This window comes from Arachis stenosperma, chromosome 7 (genome assembly GCF_014773155.1).
Source record: "Arachis stenosperma cultivar V10309 chromosome 7, arast.V10309.gnm1.PFL2, whole genome shotgun sequence".
In the NCBI taxonomy this organism is placed as follows: Eukaryota; Viridiplantae; Streptophyta; class Magnoliopsida; order Fabales; family Fabaceae; genus Arachis; species Arachis stenosperma.
Window position 1 is genome coordinate 35,913,945 of NC_080383.1, and position 21,417 is coordinate 35,935,361.

The 21,417-nt window shown below is 41.1% G+C and overlaps 1 non-coding gene across 1 annotated transcript; it reads left to right on the forward strand.

The window, feature by feature from the left end:
* Positions 1-20,628: 20,628 nt before the first annotated feature.
* Positions 20,629-20,732, forward strand: LOC130943084 (small nucleolar RNA R71). The gene has a single exon (XR_009071619.1). It is a non-coding gene; the product is annotated as a small nucleolar RNA R71 (small nucleolar RNA).
* Positions 20,733-21,417: the final 685 nt, after the last annotated feature.

A 21,417-nucleotide genomic window follows, 5' to 3' on the forward strand; every position in this document is an offset into this window, starting at 1 on the left:
TCTATAGGAGGTTTATAAAGGATTTTTCAAAAATCGTCAAACCTCTGAGCAATCTGCTAGCTGCTGACACGCCATTTGTGTTTGACACAAAGTGTCTGCAGGCGTTTGAAACCCTGAAAGCTAAGCTGGTCACAGCACCAGTTATTTCTGCACCAGACTGGACATTACCCTTTGAACTAATGTGTGATGCTAGTGACCATACTATCGGTGCAGTATTGGGACAGAGGCATAACAAGCTTCTGCATGTCATTTATTATGCTAGCAGTGTTTTAAATGATGCCCAGAAAAGTTACACAACCACAAAAAAAGAATTACTTGCAGTGGTTTATGCCATTGACAAGTTTAGATCCTACTTAGTAGGATCAAAAGTGATTGTGTACACTGACCATGCTGCTCTTAAATATCTACTCATAAAGCAGGATTCAAAGCCCAGGCTCATAAGATGGGTGTTGCTTCTGCAAGAGTTTGATATAGAAATAAGAGACAGAAAAAGAACAGAGAATCAAGTAGCTGATCACCTGTCCCGGATAGAACCAGTAGCAGTAGCATCCCTCCCTCCTACTGAGATCTCTGAAACCTTTCCGGATGAGCAATTGTTTGCTGTTCAGGAAGCTCTGTGGTTTGCAGACATTACAAACTATAAGACACAAGGTTCTCCTTTTGTAACAATCGAGAGGAAGCATGAAAAGCTTCTCTCACTGCAGAGTCAACCAAAGCCCCCACAGTCCAACTCTAAGTTTGGTGTTGGGAGGCCACAACCAAACTCTAAGTTTGGTGGCCACATTCAAACTCTAAGTTTGATGTTGGGAGGTCCCTACCTTGCTCTGATTATCTGTAAGACTCCATGAGAGCTCACTGTCCAGCTAAGGACAATAAAGAAGCGCTTGCTGGGAGGCAACCCAGCCAATCACAAAATTTAATTTTATTCGTTTTGATTAATTAATTGATTTTTACAGGTATATGTCAAAGTATCTTCAAGGTAAAATAGCAATTGATTGGATTCACAGAGTTACAAGGGAATTTGGAAGCTCACTGGCGTGAAAAAGCCAGTAAGAAACATTTTGGGCGTTGAACGCCCAAAAGAAGCACCCACTGAGCGTTCAACGCCAGTAAGGGTAGCCATCTGGGCGTTAAACGCCAGAAAGGAGCATCTTCTGGGCGGTGAACGCCAGAAAGAAGCACCTTCTGGGCGTTTAACGCCAGATTGACAGCATCCTGGGAGTTCAGAAAAACGCCCAGTGACAAAGGACTTCCTGGCGTTCAACGCCAGAAAGAAGCAACAGCTGGGCGTTGAACGCCCAGGAAAAGCAGCAATTGGGCGTTAAACGCCCAAAACATGCAGCATTTGGGCGTTTAACGCCAGGATGGTGGGGAGGAGGTAAAATTCGTTTTTCTTCACAAATTTTCTAATTTTTATGTTTCAATTCATGATTTCTTGCATAAACATGTTTCCAAATATCATCCTGCAATTTCAAAAATTTTAATTCTAATTTCTAAGAACCCTAATTTCTAAAATCCCTTTTTCAAAAATATTACATGCATCTTAATCCATAAAAACAAATTGTTTTCCAATCCAATCCAACTCTTTTTTTTAAAGTTCTTCAACACTTATTTATCTTCTAAAATCTTTTTCAAATTAAAAATTCAGATTTATTTTTAAATATCATTCATATCTTTTTAAATTATATATTTTTCTTATCATATTTATCTTTTATAAATCATATCTTTTATCTTATATTTTTTTTAAATCTTTTTCAACTAATCATATCTTTTGAATTTCGAAATTGCCTCTCCCTCTATTCCTCTCTTATCCTTTCTTTTGCTTGAGGACAAGCAAACCTCTAAGTTTGGTGTGATTTTCCATGATCATTGAGCTAAAACTCATCAAGATCATGGCACCTAAGGAAACATGAAGAGCAAGATGTAACTTGAAGGAACTGAAGCGTCAGAAATTATATCTTGAAGGACCAAGCACCCCACAGACTAGAGGAACATCCACTTCCCAAAATAAAGGTCGTTGAGTTCTAATCTTTGCCTTAACTCTGTGATAACTGTTCTTATTAGAAATTTACCTTAGAAGTTATATATTAGTAGTAGTAATTAGTATCTCTACTTTGATTTTGATTCCAATTAAGTTATAATTTATTTTTCTCATCATCATCAAACATGAATAAAATAGTAGATTTTTAGAATAAAGAGGCAATATTTTTTTCGAGTTCTTAATAAGAAAAATTCTAATTATTTATATGTGGTGGCAATACTTTTTGTCTTCTGAATGAATGCCTGAACAGTGCATATTTTTTATATTGAATTTTATGAATGTTAAAATTATTGGCTCCTGAAAGAATGATGAACAAGAGAAATGTTATTGATGATCTGAAAAATCACAAAATTGATTCTTGAAGCAAGAAAAAGCAGTGAAAAACAAGCTTGCAAAAAAAAAAAAGCAAAAGAGGTAGAAAAAGCCAATAGCCCTTTAAACCAAAAGGCAAGGGTGAAAAGGATCCAAGGCTTTGAGCATCAATGGATAGGAGGGCCCAAGGAAATAAATCCAGGCCTAAGCGGCTAAATCAAGCTGTCCCTAACCATGTGCTTGTGGCATGCAGGTCCAAGTGAAAAGCTTGAGACTGAGTGGTTAAAGTCGTGATCCAAAGCAAAAGAGTGTGCTTAAGAACTCTGGACACCTCTAATTGGGGACTTGAGCAAAGCTAAGTCACAATCTGAAAAGGTTCACCCAGTTATGTGTCTGTGGCATTTATGTATCCGGTGGTAATACTGGAAAACAAAGTGCTTAGGGCCACGGCCAAGACTCATTAAGTAGCTGTGTTCAAGAATCAACATACTAAACTAGGAGAATCAATAATACTATTTAAATTCTGAGTTCCTATGGATGCCAATCATTCTGAATTTCAAAGGATAAAGTGAGATGCCAAAACTGTTCAGAAGCAAAAAGCTACTTGCCCCGCTCATCCAATTAGAATCTGAGCTTCACTTAAAACTCTGAAATATTATTGCTTCTTAATTTCTTGTTATCCTATTTTATTTATCTAGTTGCTTGAGGACAAGCAACAGTTTAAGTTTGGTGTTGTGATGAGCGGATATTTTATACGCTTTTTGGGGGTAATTTCATGTAGATTTTAGCATGTTTTAATTAGTTTTTAGTTAAATATTATTAGTTTTTAGGCAAAAATCATATTTCTGGACTTTACTATGAGTTTGTGTGTTTTTCAGTGATTTCAGGTATTTTCTGGCTGAAATTGAGGGAGCTGAGCAAAAATCTGAGTTAGGCTGAAAAAGGACTGCTGATGTTGTTGGATCCTGACCTCCCTGCACTCGAAATGGATTTTCTGGAGCTACAAGAGTCCAATTGGCGCGCTCTCAACGGCGTTGGAAAGTAGACATCCAGGGCTTTCCAGCAATATATAATAGTCCATACTTTGCGCGAAGATAAACGACGTAACTTGGCGTTGAACTCCAAGTACATGCTGCTGTCTGGAGTTAAACGCCAGAAACACGTCATGATCCGGAGTTGAACGCCCAAAACACGTCATAACTTGGAGTTCAACTCCAAGAAAAGCCTCAGCTCGTGGATAGCTTTAGTCTCAGCCCCAGCACACACCAAGTGGGCCCCAGAAGTGGATTTCTGCACCAATTATCTTAGTTTATTCATTTTATGTAAACCTAGGTTACTAGTTTACTATTTAAACAACTTTTAGAGAATTATTTTGTACCTCATGACATTTTCAGATCTGAATTACATACTTTTTGACGGCATGAGTCTCTAAACTCCATTGTTGGGGGTGAGGAGCTCTGCAGCGTCTCGATGAATTAATGCAATTGTTTCTATTTCACTCAAACGTGTGTATGGTCCGATCTAAGATGTTTATTCGCGCTTAATTATGAAGGAGGTGATGATCTGTGACACTCATCACCTCCCTCAATCCATGAACGTGTGCCTGACAAACACCTCCGTTCTACATCAGACTGAATGAGCTTCTCTTAGATTCCTTAATCAGAATCTCCGCGGTATAAGCTAGAATTGATGGCGGCCACTCTTGAGAAACCGGAAGGTCTAAACCTTGTCTGTGGTATTCCGAGTAGGATTCAAGGATTGAATGGATGTGATGTGCTTCAAACTCGCGATTGCTGGGCGTGATGACAAACGCAAAAGGATCAATGGATCCTATTCCAACATGATCGAGAACCAACAGCTGATTAGTCGTGCTGTGACAGAGCACCTAGACCGTTTTCACTGAGAGGATGGGAGGTAGCCACTGACAATGGTGACACCCTACATACAGCTTGCCGTAGACATGCTTTACAAACAATTGAGTTGAATATTACATTGCAGAAATTCAGAGGACAAAGCATCTCCAAAACTCCAACATATTTCTCATTACTGCACAACAAGTAACGATTTTATTCTCTTTTATTTTTCCAATCTAATAATTCCAACTGATAATTTTAATTAATATCCTGACTATGAATAATAAAATAAACATAGCTTGCTTCGAACCAATAATCTCCGTGGGATCGACCCTTACTCACGTAAGGTATTACTTGGACGACCCAGTGCACTTGCTGGTTAGTTGTGTGAAGCTGTGTTAAATAGTCCATTAATATTGGCCACACAATTTCGTGCACCAGACATCTTCTACTATGGGCTTACAGAAAAAGCTCAGATGTCTCTAGACCACTCAGCTGGTGGATCTATACACATGAGGAAGACGATTGAAGAGGCTCAAGAACTCATAGATACTGTTGCTAGAAATCAACATTTGCACTCTAGCAGTGAGCCCTCTACAAAAGAAGAAGCTGTGGCAGTAGCTACTGATCCTAATCCTCAAGAACAGATTGTTGAGGTTAATCAGCAATTACTCTTGATGACAAAACAGTTGGCAGAATTTAAAGAGATGCTCCAAGAATGCCAAGCAGTTATCTAAACAGATAACAGAAGAATGCCAAGCAGTTCAACTGAGGAGTGGGAAGACATTGAGCAACACTACTCAAAGTAGCAAAAAGCCAAGAAAGGAACAATTGACAGAGGATAACCAAACCACTGCCCAAAATCCCTCTGAGGACAGTAAGAGCCCAGAAAGGAATACTCCTAGCATTCAAACGCCAGAAAAGGGGGAAAGGCTGGCGTTAAACGCCCATTCCTTGCCCAGTTCTGGAGTTCAAATGCCAGAAAAGGGGGAAAAATTGGCGTTAAACGCCCATTCCTCACCCAATCCTGGCGTTCAAACGCCAATGGGGAATCAGACACCTGAGAGTGCTGATAGTAACCCCTCTAAAAAGGCTTCTCTAACCACCTATGTAAGGAATAAACCTGCAGCAACTAAGGTTGAAGAATATAAAGCCAAGATGCCTTATCCTCAGAAACTCCGCCAAGCAGAACAGGATAAGCAATTTGCTCGCTTTGCAGACTATCTAAGGACTCTTGAAATAAAGATTCCGTTTGCAGAGGCGCTTGAGCAAATACCTTCTTATGCTAAGTTCATGAAAGAGATCTTAAGTCATAAGAAGGATTGGAGAGAAACTAAAAAAGTGTTTCTCACTGAAGAATGCAGTGCAGTCATTCTGAAAAGCTTACCAGAAAAGCTTCAAGATCCTGGAAGCTTTATGATACCATGCACATTAGAGGGTACTTGTACCAAGAAAGCTCTATGTGATCTTGGGGCAAGTATCAACCTAATACCTGCATCCACTATCAGAAAGCTTGGCTTGACTGAAGAAGTCAAACCAACCCGAATATGCCTCCAACTTACTGATGGCTCCATTAAATATCCATCAGGCATAATTGAGGACATGATTGTCAAGGTTGGGCCATTTGCCTTTCCCACTGACTTTGTAGTACTGGAAATGGAGGAGCACAAGAGTGCAACTCTCATTCTAGGAAGACCTTTCCTAGCAACTGGATGAACCCTCATTGACGTCCAAAAAGGGGAATTAACCCTGAGAGTCAATGAGGATGAGTTCAAGTTGAATGTTGTCAAAGCTATGCAGCATCCAGACACATCAAATGACTGTATGAGCACTGATATTATTGACTCTTTGGTGGAGGAGATCAATATGACTGAAAGTCTCAAATCAGAGCTAGAGGACATCTTTAAAGATGTTCAGCCTGATCTGGAGGAACTAAAGGAAATAAAAGAAATTCTGAAAATTCCTCAGGAAGAAGATAAGTCTCCTAAACCCGAGCTCAAGCCACTACCACCATCCCTGAAATATGTATTTCTGGGAGAAGGTGACACTTTTCCAGTGATCATAAGCTCTGCTTTAAATCCACAGGAAGAGGAAGCACTAATTCAAGTGCTAAGGACACACAAGACAGCTCTTGGGTGGTCCATAAGTGATCTTAAGGGCATTAGCCCAGCAAGATGCATGCACAAGATCCTATTGGAGGATGATGCTAAGCCAGTGGTTCAACCACAAAGGCGGCTAAATCCAGCCATGAAGGAGGTGGTGCAGAAAGAGGTCACTAAGTTACTAGAGGCTGGGATTATTTATCCTATTTCTGATAGCCCCTGGGTGAGCCCTGTCCACGTTGTCCCCAAGAAGGGAGGCATGACAGTGGTTCATAATGAAAAGAATGAACTGGTTCCTACAAGAACAGTTACAGGGTGGCGTATGTGTATTGACTACAGAAGGCTCAATACAGCCACCAGGAAGGATCATTTTCCTTTACCATTCATAGACCAGATGCTAGAGAGACTGGTAGGTCATGAATATTACTGCTTTTTGGATGGCTATTCAGGTTACAACCAAATTGTAGTAGATCCTCAGGACCAAGAGAAAACAGCATTTACATGTCCTTTTGGAGTATTTGCCTACAGAAGGATGCCTTTTGGTCTGTGCAATGCACCTGCAACCTTTCAGAGGTGCATGCTCTCTATCTTCTCAGATATGGTAGAGAAATTTTTAGAAGTCTTCATGGATGACTTTTCAGTATTTGGAGACTCATTCAGCTCCTGCCTTAACCATCTAGCACTTGTTCTGAAAAGATGCCAAGAGACCAACCTAGTTTTAAACTGGGAAAAATGTCACTTTATGGTGACTGAAGGGATTGTCCTTGGGCATAAAATTTCAAACAAGGGAATAGAGGTGGATCAAGCTAAAGTTGAAGTAATTGAAAAATTACCACCACCTACCAATGTTAAGGTAATCAGAAGCTTTCTGGGGCATGCAGGATTCTACAGAAGGTTTATAAAGGATTTTTCAAAAATTGCAAAACCTCTGAGTAATCTGCTAGCTGCAGACACGCCATTTATCTTTGATAAGGAGTGTCTGCAGGCGTTTGACCTTCTGAAGGCTAAGCTGGTCACAGCACCAGTTATTTCTGCACCAGACTGGACACTGCCATTTGAACTAATGTGTGATGCCAGTGACCATGCCATTGGTGCAGTATTGGGACAAAGGCATAACAAGCTCCTGCACGTCATTTATTATGCCAGCCGTGTTCTAAATGACGCATAGAAGAATTACACAACCACAGAAAAAGAGTTACTTGCAGTGGTCTATGCCATTGACAAGTTTAGATCATATTTAGTAGGGTCAAAAGTGATTGTGTACACTGACCATGCTGCTCTTAAATACTTACTCACAAAGCAGGATTCAAAACCCAGGCTCATAAGGTGGGTGTTGCTTCTACAAGAGTTTGATATAGAAATAAGAGACAGAAAAGGGACAGAGAACCAAGTAGCTGATCATCTGTCCCGAATAGAACCAGTAGCTGGGGCGTCCCTCCCTTCTACTGAGATCTCTGAGACTTTCCCAGATGAGCAACTCTTTGCCATTCAGGAAGCTCCATGGTTTGCAGATATTGCAAACTATAAAGCTGTGAGGTTCATACCCCAGGAGTACAGCAGGGTGCAAAGAAAGAAATTAATTTCAGATGCCAAGTACTACCTATGGGATGAGCCATATCTCTTTAAGAGATGTGTAGACGAAATGATCCGCAGATGTGTACCCAGAGAGGAAGCACAAAGGATCCTGTGGCATTGCCATGGATCATAGTATGGGGGACATTTCGGAAGTGAGCGAATAGCCACTAAAGTCCTCCAATGTGGCTTCTACTGGCCTACTCTCTATAGAGATGCCCGAGAGTTTGTGCATAACTGTGACAGTTGCCAAAGAGCTGGTAACTTGCCTCATGGTTATGCCATACCTCAACAAGGGATCCTAGAGATTGAATTGTTTGATGTATGGGGTATTGACTTTATGGGTCCGTTCCCACCATTATACTCAAACACTTATATTCTGGTGGCAGTGGACTATGTATCTAAATGGGTAGAAGCAATTGCTACACCCACTAATGATACTAAAACCGTACTGAAATTCCTCCAGAAACACATCTTCAACAGGTTTGGTGTTCCCAGAATACTAATCAGTGATGGGGGTACTCATTTCTACAATAAACAGCTGTACTCTGCTATGGTCCGATATGGAATTAGCCACAAAGTAGCAACTCCGTATCATCCACAGACAAATGGGCAAGCTGAAGTCTCTAACAGAGAGCTAAAAAGAATCCTAGAACGGACTATAATTTCCCGTAGGAAGGATTGGGCAAAGAGCTTGGATGATGCTCTGTGGGCATACAGAACAGCATTCAAGACTCCTATAGGAAACTCTCCATACCAACTTATGTATGGCAAGGACTGTCATCTGCCCGTGGAACTGGAACATAAAGCCTACTGGGCAACCAGATTCCTAAACCTGGATGCTAAGTTAGCTGGTGAAAAAAGATTACTCCAGCTAAATGAGCTAGATGAATTTAGACTCAGTGCCTTTGAAAATGCAAAAATTTATAAGGAAAAGGCAAAGAAATGGCATGACAAGAAGTTGTCATCCAGAGTCTTTGAGCCAGGACAAAAAGTTCTGCTCTTCAACTCTAGGCTCAGACTATTCCCAGGAAAACTTAAATCCCGGTGGAGGGGTCCGTATGTGATTACAGGAGTGTCACCATATGGATATGTTGAGCTTCAGGATATTGATTCTGACAAAAAGTTCATTGTTAATGGACAGAGGATCAAACATTATCTTGAAAGCAATTTTGAGCAAGAATGCTCAAAACTGAAGCTTGAATGAATCTCGGTGAAGGTCCAGCTAAAGACAATAAAGAAGCGCTTACTGGGAGGCAACCCAGTCATTAGCAGGTTATTTTTTTTGTTTAATAAAAGTTTGATACATATTCTCAAAGGGCGATAATAAAAATTGAAGGAATTCACAGAGTTACAGAAGGATTCAGTGCAGAAAGCAGAGAAAAGGAGCTTGCTGGCAAAAAAACGCCAGTAAGGGGTACTCTGGGCGTTAAACGCCAGAATGGGCACCATTCTGGGCGTTTAACGCCAGTAAAGGTGCCATTTTGGGCGTTAAACTCCAGAATGGGCACCATTCTGGGCGTTTAACGCCAGGTGTGCAGCATCCTGGGCGTTTAGCAAAACGCCCAGTGATGAAGGGGTTTCTGGCATTTAACGCCAGCCAGGGTACCTGGCTGGGCGTTAAACGCCCAAATTGGCCAACATTTGGGCGTTAAACGCCAGAATGGATACCATTTTTGGCGTTTAACGCCAGACAGGTGGGGGACAGAGATTTTGCTTTCCATTTCAAATTTTTTTCAAACTTTCCTGTTTTGATCCATAATTTTCTACATAAACACATTTCAAACTTTCATCATTCACCTTCAAATTTTCAAAATTAAAATCATTCTTCAAATTTCTTTCAAATCCCTTCCAAATCTTCTTCAAAAAACTCAAATATCTCTCAAATTCTTTCCATATCTTCTCAAATCTCCTTTAAAATTGTCGAAATCTCTCCCCCCTCCCTTATAAATACACGTTTGGCCATTCCCCTTTCCCCACCATTCGAATTTGCTCTCCTCCTCTCTCTCCTCTTCCCTTTCTTTTTTTGCTTGAGGACAAGCAAACCTCTAAGTTTGGTGTGCTTTTCCGTGATCACTAAGCTGAGGCTCATCAAGATCATGGCTCCCAAAGGAAAACAAACCAATTCAAGAGGCAAGAAAGAGAATGCTCCAAAGGACCTTTGGAGTCAAGAGAGGTTCTTAACCAAAGAACATGCAGACCATTACCACAAAATAATGGGTCTAAGGTCAGTGATCCCGGAAGTTAAATTTGATCTGAAAGAAGATGAATATCCGGAGATCCAAGAGCAAATTCGAAACAGAGGATGGAAAGTTCTAACCAACCCTGAGACAAAGGTTGGAAGAAACATGGTTCAGGAATTCTACTCAAATCTGTGGCTGACAGATAAGCAGAGAATGACTGGAACCACTTTTCATACCTACAGAACCATGGTCAGAGGGAGAATTATTTACTTCCATATGGACAAAATAAGAGAGGTCTTCAAATTGCCTCAACTACAGGATGATCCTGAATCCTTTAATAGGAGAATGGTGAGAGTAGATAAAGGGTTGGATCAAGTTCTAGAGGATATATGCCTCCCTGGAACCAAGTGGATGACCAATTCAAAAGGTGTCCCAAACCAACTCAAGAGGGGAGATCTCAAACCAATTGCAAGAGGCTGGTTGGATTTCATAGGGCGTTCTATCTTACCCACTAGTAACCATTTTGAGGTTACTATCAAGAGAGCAGTGATGATTCATTGCATTATGCTGGGAAAAGAAGTGGAGATTCATCATCTGATTGCTTGTGAGATTTACACAATTGCAAACAAGAACTCCACTGAAGCCAAACTGGCTTAGCCAAGCTTAATCTCTTTGCTATGTAAAGATGCTGGGGTGAGGATGGGAGTAGATGAATTCATCCCAATTGAGCACCCAATCACCAAGAGGTCAATGGAAGGACAAATGCAAGATAACTCTATCAAAAGGAGGGCGCAGGAGTTCCTCCCTGAACTTCCTGAAATTGACTACTGGACTCGTCTAGAAGCATCTGTTGCCAAGCTGCAAGAAGCTATGGAACAAATTAAGGAATAACAGCAGAATCAAAACTGCATACTTTGCAAATTGCTGAAGGAACAAGAGAAGCAGGGGCGTGAGCTACAGGAGCTGAAGCGCCAAAAGCTCTCCCTTGAAGGGTCAAATACCCCACAAGTTGAGGGAGCATCCACTTCTCAAGATCAAGGTTGTTGAGTCCTAACTCTGTGATAATCTCTATCATTAGGAGTCTATTTTAGAGTAATTTAAAATTTTGTTTTCTATTACTATTAGTGTTATCTTATATCTATTTTTGAGTCTTGTTCTTAATTCATGATTAATAAAAATTTAAGGTTCGTGTATTAAAGCTATAAATGTCCTATGAATCCATCACCTTTCTTGAATGAAAAATGCTCTAATCACAAAAGAACAAGAAGTACAGGATTTTGAATTCATCTCTGAAACTAGTTGAATTAGTTTGATGTGGTGACAATAATTTTTGTTTTCAGAATGAATGCTTGAACAGTGCATATGTCTTTTGACTTTGTTGATTAAAGAATGTTAAACTTGTGGGCTCTTGAAAGAATGATGGAAAAGGAAAAATGTTATTGAGGATCTGAAAAATCATCAAATTGATTCTTGAAGCAAGAAAAAGCAGTAAAAAAAAATTTTTAAGTGATCCAAGGCAAAAAGAGTGTGCTTAAGAACCCTGGACACCTCTGATTGGGGACTCTAGCAAAGCTGAGTCACAATCTGAAAAGGTTCACCCAGTCATGTGTCTGTGGCATGAATGTATCCGGTGGTAATACTGGAAGACAGAGTGCTTTGGGCCACAGCCAAGACTCATAAAGTAGTTATGTTCAAGTATCATCATACATAACTAGTAGAATCAATAACACTATCTAAGTTCTGAGTTCCTATAGATGCCAATCATTCTAAACTTCAAAGGATAAAGTGAGATGCCAAAACTGTTCAGAAGCAAAAAACCTACTAGTCCCGCTCATCTAATTGGAGCTAAGTTTCTTTGATATTTTGGAGTCTATAGTATATTCTCTTCTTTTTATTCTATTTTGGTTTTCAGTTGCTTGGTGACAAGCAACAATTTAAGTTTGGTGTTGTGATGAGCGGATAATTTATACGCTTTTTGGCATTGTTTTCAGTATTTTTTTAGTATATTTTAGTTATTTTTTATTACATTTTTATTAGTTTTTAGTTAAAATTCACTTTTTTGGGCTTTACTATGAGTTTGTGTATTTTTCTGTGATTTCAGGTATTTTCTGGCTGAAATTGAGGGACCTGAGCAAAAATCTAATTCAGAGGCTAAAAAGGACTGCAGATGCTGTTGGATTCTGACCTCCCTACACTCGAAGTGGATTTTCTGGAGCTACAGAAACCCAAATGGCGCGCTCTTAATTGCGTTGGAAATTAGACATCCCGGGCTTTCCAGAAATGTATAATAGTTCATACTTTGCCCGAGATTTGATGGCCCAAACCGGCGTTGCAAATCAGCTTCAGAATTCCCGGCGTTTAACGCCGGAACTGGCACAAAAATTGGAGTTAAACGCCCAAATTGGCATAAAAGCTGGCGTTTAACTCCAGAAAAAATCTCTACACATGAAAGCTTCAATGCTCAGCCCAAGCACACACCAAGTGGACCCCAGAAGTGGATTTTTACGTCATTTACTCATTTCTGTATACCCTAGGTTACTAGTTCACTATTAATAGGACCTTTTGACATTGTATCTGGACATCATGACACTTTACACATTTTACATTGTATCTTCTATGGCATGAGTCTCTAAACCCCATGGTTGGGGGTGAGGAGCTCTGCTGTGTCTTGATGGATTAATGCAATTACTACTGTTTTTCATTCAATCACGCTTGCTTCTATTCTAAGATATCACTTGTTCCTAAACTTGATGAATGTGATGATCCGTGACACTCATCATCATTCTCACCTATGAACGTGTGCCTGACAACCACCTCTGTTCTACCTTAGATTGAGTAGATATCTCTTGGATTCTTTAATCAGAATCTTCGTGGTATAAGCTAGAACCGATGGCGGCATTCAAGAGAATTCGGAAGGTCTAAACCTTGTCTGTGGTATTCTGAGTAGGATTCAATGATTGAATGATTGTGATGAGCTTCAAACTCCTGAAGGTTGGGCGTTAGTGACAAACGCAAAAGAATCACTGGATTCTATTCCAACCTGATTGAGAACCGACAGATGATTAGCCGTGCTGTGACAGAGCGCGTTGAACATTTTCACTGAGAGGATGGGAGGTAGCCATTGACAACAGTGAAACCCTACATATAGCTTGCCATGGAAGGAGCCTTGCGTGCTTGAAGAAGAAGACAGTAGAAAAGCAGAGATTCAGAAGATAGAGCATCTCCAAAACCTCAGCCTGTTCTCCATTACTGCAAAACAAGTATTTATTTCATCTCCTTTTACTCATCACAATTAAACCTGAGAATTATTGATATCCTGACTAAGAGTTACAAGATAACCATAGCTTGCTTCAAGCCGACAATCTCCGTGAGATCGACCCTTACTCACGTAAGGTATTACTTGGACGACCCAGTGCACTTGCTGGTTAGTTGTGCGGAATTGCAAAAGTTTGATTGCAATTTCATGCACCAACTTGGCAGGGTCCTTTCCAATTAGCTGCTAGCTTTCCCTCTCCCGTTCAACTTGTTCCGATATCATTTCGGATTAGGATGAAGTCATTATTGGCGAAGCTTCTCTGCATTACCTTTCGTTTGTACTTTAAGGCCAAGCGACGTTTTAACGCTTCTTCCCTGATCCGAGCTCTTTCTTAGACTTCTGGGAGTAGGTCGAGCTCTTCCCTTTGGATTTGGGAGTTGACCTCTTTATTGTAGAGGATCATTCTGGGGTATCCTTCTTCGATCTCTACTGGGATCATTGTCTCCACTCTGCGAGTCAATCGGAAGGGTGATTCCCCCGTGGTGAAGTGTGGAGTTGTCCAATATGCCCATAGGACTTGTGGGAGCTCTTCAGCCCAAACTCCCTTTTGATCTGAAGAACTTTGGTTCTTTCTGCAAAAAGTTTGCGTATTCGCCTTTGAGGAGAATGTGTGTTTTGCTTAGGATTTGGTTGCTGTTCCTGTTTCTTTTCATTGTTGCCTGACTCCCTTTGTACAAAAGTTCTAGCTTTTGTTTTGACCTTTTGTTTGAGAGGTGTTCGGACTGTTTGGGTATAGATTGTCGGCTTCTCTTCTCTGTGTTCTTGCCATGTTGTTTCCTCCAAATGGTGCCCCTGGACTTTCGTGTGAGTCCTGGGGTTTCTCTTTTACTGTTGTATCTGATATCTGATGTTTTGCTGTTATTGTCCGAGTTGTTTCCTTATTTGTCCGAGTTGTTTGGTAATAACCCCATGGTTGACCTATGTCTTCTTGAAAGAATATTGCTGAGATGTCTACTAAGATCCCAGACGGCATGTCTGATTGATTGGATTCCATAGTTTTAATGCGTGTTACTGTGGTTGACCCTGAGTACTGTGTGCGACTTAGGAGGTTCCGTAGAATTTGTAAGGATAGGGATGAGGAGAAGAATTATGAGCTGGTGTCGCTGGACCCTAAGGAGAGGGTTTATTTTCCTTCCTTGTTGTGGTCTTATAATGTAGCTTGGATGAGGCTTCTGTTATTGCCCCCTGGTTTGGTGTTGGCTAGTTTTGAAAATGCATCAGCTCGGGCATTCTGCTCCCGAGGTATGTGTCGAACTTCATATTCCCCAAAATGTCCGAGCTATTTTCTGTTTTTGTCTAGGGTCCCCCGAATTGTCCGAGCTGTTCTCTGGTTTTGTCCAGGGTCCCCCGAATTACCCGAGGTATTTTTTGGTGGGATCCTCAGTTTGGTTGCTCTCTTCTATTTGTGAGGTGACTACTTGTGAATCACTGGACATGGTAAGCTCCTACCTTCTTAGCTAGTCTTAAACCAGCCAGTAGTGCCTCGTATTCAGCTTGGTTATTTAGCTTGATTTGGCTTCCCTGATCACTTTCTATAATTACGCCTGCACCACTCCCGGTTTTGTTTGAAGAGTCGTCCATGTAGAGTTTCCATTTTGTAGGATTTCCCGGGGTGTCAGTGTACTCTGTAATAAAGTCGGCTAGATACTGTGATTTGATGGCTGTCTGAGCTTTATGTCGAAGATCAATTTCGGATAACTTGACTGCCCACTGTAGAATTCTTCCTGCTAAGTCTGTTTTTTGTAGGATGCCTTCTATGGACTGGTTGGTTCAAACTCTGATAGTGTGAGCTTGAAATTATGGGTGGAGTCATCGAGAGGTGAGTATGAGGGCGTAGGCAAACTGCTCTATCTCTTGATAGTTTAGTTTGGCCCCTTGTAGAGCCTTGATGATGAAGTAGATGGGTTGTTGCCCACTTTTGTCTTCTTTAACTAGTGATGAGGCTATTACCTGACTTCCCACTACGAGGTATAATATGAGCTTTTCACTTTCCCTTGGTTGGGTAAGGATGGGTAGTTGCCCCAAGAATTTTCAAAATCTCAGAAGGCTTGTTTGCACCTCGTTGTCCTATTCAAACCTCTCTCCCTTCCTTAATATACCTCTTTGAGGTGTCCTTTGCGAGATGATTTAGAGATCCCTCTGGTGCACGAAGTTGTGATCACTACAACTTCGCACAACTAACCAGCAAGTGCACTGGGTCGTCCAAGTAATAAACCTTACGCGAGTAAGGGTCGATCCCACGGAGATTGGTGGTATGAAGCAAGCTATGGTCATCTTGTAAATCTCAGTCAGGCAGACTCAATTGGGTATAGATGATGAACGAAAGTAACATAAAAGATAAAGATAGAGATACTTATGTATATCATTGGTGAGAGCTTCAGACAAGCGTATGAAGATGCCTTCCCTTCCGTCTCTCTGCTTTCCTACTGCCTTCATCCAATCCTTCTTACTCCTTTCCATGGCAAGCTCGTGTAGGGTTTCAGCGTTGTCAGTGGCTACCTCCCATCCTCGCAGTGAAAGCTAATGCTCACGCACTCTGTCACAGTACGGCCAATCACCGGTTGGTTCCCGCTCCTACTGGAATAGAATCCCTCTTTTGCGTCTGTCACTAACGCCCAGCAGGTTAGGAGTTTGAAGCACGTCACAGTCATTCAATCATTGAATCCTACTCAGAATACCACAGACAAGGTTTAGACCTTCCGGATTCTCTTGAATGCCGCCATCAGGTCCTGCCTATACCACGAAGATTCCGATTAAAGAATCCAAGAGATATTCACTAAGCCTCGTATGCTTGTAGAACAAGAATGGTTGTCAGTCACCTTGTTCATGAGTGAGAATGATGATGAGTGTCACGGATCATCACATTCATCAAGTTGAAGAACAAGTGATATCTTAGAACAAGAACAAGCGGAATTGAATGGAAGAACAATAGTAATTGCATTAATACTCGAGGTACAGCAGAGCTCCACACCTTAATCTATGGTGTGTAGAAACTCCACCGTTGAAAATACATAAGAACAAGGTCTAGGCATGGCCGTGAGGCCAGCCTCCCAAATGATCTAAGAACTAGATGTCCAGAGATGATAAATACAATAGTAAAAGGTCCTATATATAGAAAACTAGTAGCCTAGGGTGTACAGAGATGAGTAAATGACATAAAAATCCACTTCCGGGCCCACTTGGTGTGTGCTTGGGCTGAGCAATGAAGCATTTTCGTGTAGAGACTTGTCTTGGAGTTAAACGCCAGCTTTTATGCCAGTTTGGGCGTTTAACTCCCAATTAGGTGCCAGTTCCGGCGTTTAACGCTGGAATTTCTGTAGGTGACTTTGAACGCCGGTTTGGGCCATCAAATCTTGGGCAAAGTATGGACTATCATATATTGCTGGAAAGCCCAGGATGTCTACTTTCCAACGCCGTTGAGAGCGCGCCAATTGGGCTTCTGTAGCTCCAGAAAATCCACTTTGAGTGCAGGGAGGTCAGAATCCAACAACATCTGCAGTCCTTTTGAGTCTCTGGATCAGATTTTTGCTCAGATCTCTCAATTTCAGCCAGAAAATACCTGAAATCACAGAAAAACACACAAACTCATAGTAAAGTCCAGAAAAGTGAATTTTAATTAAAAACTAATAAAAATATAATAAAAACTAAACTAAAACTACTAAAAACATACTAAAAACAATGCCAAAAAGCGTACAAATTATCCGCTCATCACAACACCAAACTTAAATTGTTGCTTGTCCCCAAGCAACTGAAAATCAAACAAGATAAAAAGAAGAGAATATACTATAGACTCCAAATTATCAATGAAACTTAGCTCCAAATTAGATGAGCGGGACTATTAGCTTTTTGCCTCCAAACAGTTTTGGCATCTCACTTTATCCTCTGAGGTTCAGAATGATTGGCTTCTTTAGGAACTCAGAATCCAGATAGTGTTATTGATTCTCCTAGTTAAGTATGATGATTCTTGAACACAGCTACTTTATGAGTCTTGGCCGTGGCCCAAAGCACTCTGTCTTCCAGTATTACCACCGGATACATACATGCCACAGACACATAATTGGGTGAACCTTTTCAGATTGTGACTCAGCTTTGCTAAAGTCCCCAATTAGAGGTGTCCAGGGTTCTTAAGCACACTCTTTTTGCCTTGGATCACAACTTTATTTCTTTCTTTTTCTTTTCCTTTTCTTTCTCCCCTTTTTTTTTGTTTTTCTGCTTCTCTTTTTTTTTTTGTATTCACTGCTTTTTCTTGCTTCAAGAATCATTTTTATGATTTTTCAGATCCTCAGTAACATGTCTCCTTTTTCATCATTCTTTCAAGAGCCAACAATTTTTAACATTCATGAACAACAAATTCAAAAGACATATGCACTGTTCAAGCATACATTCAGAAAACAAAAAGTATTGTCACCACATCAAACTAATTAAGCTAGTTTTAAAGATGAATTTGAAATCCTGTACTTCTTGTTCTTTTGTGATAAAAACAGTTTTCATTTAAGAAAGGTGATGGATTCATATTCATAGCTTTAAGGCATAGACACTAAGACACTAATGATCATAAGACACAAACATGGATAAACATAAGCATGAAAATTTCGAAAAACAGAAGAATAAAGAACAAGGAGATTAAAGAACGGGTCCACCTTAGTGATGGCGGCTTGTTCTTCCTCTTGAAGGTCTTATGGAGTGCTTGAGCTCCTCAATGTCTCTTCCTTGTCTTTGTTGCTCCTCTCTCATGATTCTTTGATCTTCTTTAATTTCATGGAGGATGATGGAGTGTTCTTGATGCTCCACCCTTAGTTTGGTGATGGGCTTGAGGTCATGCCTTCTCAGTTGAACCGGCTTTGGGTGCCATAAATGGTTATGGAAAAACGAAAAGCAACGCTTTTACCACACCAAACTTAAAAGGTTTGCTCGTCCTCGAGCAGAAGAAGAAAGAAGAGAGTAGAAGAAGAAGAAGTGGAGGAGAGGGAGATGGCTTTGTGTTCGGCCAAAAGGGGAAGAAGTAGTGGTTTGAATTTGGATGGTGAGGTAAGTGGGGTTTTATGGAGGTGAGTGGTGAAGAGAAAGATGGGATTTGATAGGTGAGGGGTTTGTGGGGATCCTGTGGGGTCCACAGATCCTTAGGTGTCAAGGAAAAGTCATCCCTGCACCAAATGGCATTCAAAAACACGTTTTGAGCCAATTCTGGCGTTAAACGCCGGGCTGGTGCCCATTTCTGGCGTTTAACGCCAGGTTCTAGCCCTTTCCTGGCGTTTAACGCCAGTCTGGTGCCCCTTTCTGGCGTTAAACGCCCAGAATGGTGCCAGACTGGGCGTTAAACGCCCAACTGCTAGCCTCACTGGCGTTTAAACGCCAGTGGGTTCTTCCTCCAGGGTGTGCTGTTTTTCTTCCTGTTTTTCATTCTGTTTTTGCTTTTTCAATGGATTTTGTGACTTCTTATGATCATCAACCTACAAAATAACAAAAATAACAAAAGAAAATAGATAAAATATAACATTGGGTTGCCTCCCAACAAGCGCTTCTTTAATGTCAGTAGCTTGACAGAGGGCTCTCATGGAGCCTCACAGATGCTCAGAGCAATGTTGGAACCTCCCAACACCAAACTTAGAGTTTGAATGTGGGAGTTCAACACCAAACTTAGAGTTTGGTTGTGGCCTTCCAACACCAAACTTAGAGTTTGACTGTGGGGGCTCTGTTTGTCTCTGATTTGAGAGAAGCTCTTCATGCTTCTTCTCCATGGTGACAGAGGGATATCCTTGAGCCTTAAACACAAAGGATTCTTCATTCACTTGAATGATCAGTTCACCTCCATCAACATCAATCACAGCCTTTGCTGTGGCTAGGAAGGGTCTGCCAAGGATGATGGATTCATCCATGCACTTCCCCGTCTCTAGGACTATGAAATCAGTAGGAATGTACTGGTCTTCAATCTTTACCAAAACATTCTCTACAAGTCCATGAGCTTGTTTTCTTGAGTTGTCTGCCATCTCTAATGAGATTCTTGCAGCTTGTACCTCAAAGATCCCTAACTTCTCCATTACAGAGAGAGGCATGAGGTTTACACTTGACCCTAAGTCACACAGGGCCTTTGAAGGTCATGGTGCCTATGGTACAAGGTATGGAAAACTTTCCAGGATCTTGTCTCTTTTGAGGTAATTTCTGCCTAGACAAGTCATCCAGTTCTTTGGTGAGCAAAGGAGGTTCATTCTCCCAAGTCTCATTTCCAAATAACTTGTCATTTAGCTTCATGATTGCTCCAAGGTATTTAGCAACTTGCTCTTCAGTGACATACTCATCCTCTTTAGAGGAAGAATACTCATCAGAGCTCATGAAAGGCAGAAGTAAGTCCAATGGAATCTCTATGGTCTCATCTTGAGCCTCAGATTCCCATGGTTCCTCATTGGGGAACTCTATGGAGGTCAGTGCACGCCCATTGAGGCTTTCCTCAGTGGCGTCTACTGCCTCTTCTTCCTCCCAGAATTCGGCCATATTGATGGCCTTGCACTCTCCTTTTGGATTTTCTTCTGTATTACTTGGGAGAGTACTAGGAGGGAGTTCAGTAACTTTCTTGCTCAGCTGTCCCACTTGTGCCTCCAAATTCCTAATGGAGGACCTTGTTTCAGTCATGAAACTTTGAGTGGTTTTGATTAGATCAGAGACCATAGTTGCTAAGTCAGAGGGGTTTTGCTTAGGATTCTCTGTCTGTTGCTGAGAAGATGATGGAAAAGGTTTGCCATTGTTAAACCTGTTTCTTCCACCATTATTATTGAAACCTTGTTGAGGTCTCTCTTGATTCTTCCATGAGAGATTTGGGTGATTTCTCCATGAAGAATTATAGGTGTTACCATAGGGTTCTCCTAGGTAATTCACCTCTTCCATTGAAGGGTTCTCAGGATCATAAGCTTCTTCCTCAGATGAAGCCTCCTTAGTACTGCTTGGTGCATTTTGCATTCCAGACAGACTTTGAGAAATCAAATTGACTTGTTGAGTCAATATTTTATTCTGAGCCAAAATGGCGTTCAGAGTGTCAATCTCAAGAACTCCTTTCTTCTGACTAGTCCCATTGTTCACAGGATTCCTTTCAGAAGTGTACATGAATTGGTTATTTGCAACCATCTCAATGAGCTCTTGAGCCACTGTAGGCGTCTTCTTCAGATGAAGAGATCCTCCAGCAGAGCTATCCAAAGACATCTTAGATAGTTCAGAGAGACCATCATAGAAAATACCTATGATGCTCCATTCAGAAAGCATGTCAGATGGACATTTTCTGATTAATTGTTTGTATCTTTCCCAAGCTTCATAGAGGGATTCTCCATCCTTCTGTCTGAAGGTTTGGACTTCCACTCTAAGCTTACTCCATCTTTGTGGTGGAAAGAACTTTGCCAAGAAGGCATTGACTAGCTTTTCCCAAGAGTCCAGGCTTTCTTTAGGTTGAGAGTCCAACCATATCCTAGCTCTGTCTCTTACAGCAAAAGGGAATAGCATCAGTCTATAGACCTCAGGGTCAACCCCATTAGTCTTGACTGTGTCACAGATTTGCAAGAATTCAGCTAAGAACTGATGAGGATCTTCCATTGGAAGTCCATGGAACTTGCAATTCTGTTGCATTAGAGAAACTAATTGAGGCTTAAGCTCAAAGTTGTTTGCTCCAATGGCAGGGATAGAGATGCTTCTCCCATAAAAATCAGGAGTAGGTGCAGTAAAGTCACCCAGCACCTTCCTTGCATTGTTTGCATTATTGTTGTTTTCGGCTGCCATGTCTTCTTCTTTGAAGAATTCGGTCAGGTCCTCTAAAGAGAGTTGTGCTTTGGCTTCTCTTAGCTTTCTCTTCAAGGTCCTTTCAGGTTCAGGGTCAGCTTCAACAAGAATGCCTTTGTCTCTGCTCCTGCTCATATGAAAGAGAAGAGAACAAGAAAATGTGGAATCCTCTATGTCACAGTATAGAGATTCCTTGAGGTGTCAGAGGAAAAGAGAAATAGAAAGAAGAAGGAGAAGAAGAATTCGAACTTTAATTAGATAAGGTTCGAATTGTGCATTA